We start from the raw sequence: 1,168 nt of genomic DNA on the forward strand, positions 1-1,168 counted from the left end.
ATACACATATATTATATCTGTGTGTGTATTTATACGACTGTGCGTATATATGTGTGTGTGTGTGTGTGTGTGTGTATTTATATGTAAGTATGATATACAAATTACGTCCATAATTTGAATTTTTAATTAAATGTGAATTTTTTTCTGCTTCTTTGTTGTTGTTTGTGTCAAGCTTTGTGTTTCAGGATGCTTCTTTGTGTGTGGGCGTATGGTTTATTATTTTAGTTTTTCTTCTTTCGTTTATGAATTATGTTTTGTAGTCAACATTTTATTAACAGAATCTTCCTTTGTTTGTCGCCGTCACCGAGTGATATCTCAAAGCCAGCCGAATTCATGTTTGTACCACAAAATAAATGATTGAGTGACGCACCAATAAAGCTTGTGAAATAACACTGCCTCTTGTAACAGTTCCACCACAAACTACTCCATCTCTCCACTTCGTAGCGCCAGATTCAGGTCCATATATTATCATTATTTGTATTATTATTATTATTATTATTATTATTATTATTATTATTATCATTATTATTATTATTATTATTATATACAAAAACATACGTACGAACGTACATTGGTAAGCATCCAAATATGCATGCATACTTTCATATGAATGAGACTATGCATTTGTGTGTGTTTATATATTTATATAGTTTTATATATATATATATATATATATATATATATACACACACACACAGTCATATATATGTACACACATGCACACACGCACACATACTTGTGCAGAACTGGACTATGTACACTGGTATTTTAATTGGTGTTTGTCTATTTACATTCCTCAATGGCGATCATCAAGGCGTGAATGAGTTTACGTGCCGCGCAAAGGCCGTCCCTGGATGCAGTTTCGATTCCTTCTTACACAGATGTTCGACGTTTTTTGCATCACTGGTGACGTTCTTTCTTCCTATACGTTCCGTGTAAATATAAGCGAAGTACATTGTTGTACCCGCATTATATATATATATATCTCCATTAAAATTTTTTTTCCTTCGAGCCAACATTTTCACAAATTCAAAGTTCGTCAGAGCCAACATTTTTTTTTTCGAACCCAGTCACACAAGAAACCACGTCTCCATAGACCCATCCCTAGGGCTCAAAATTATTATTATTATTATTATTATTATTATTATTATTATTATTATTATTATTA

Source organism: Octopus bimaculoides, chromosome 15 (genome assembly GCF_001194135.2).
Source record: "Octopus bimaculoides isolate UCB-OBI-ISO-001 chromosome 15, ASM119413v2, whole genome shotgun sequence".
Lineage (NCBI taxonomy): Eukaryota > Metazoa > Mollusca > Cephalopoda > Octopoda > Octopodidae > Octopus > Octopus bimaculoides.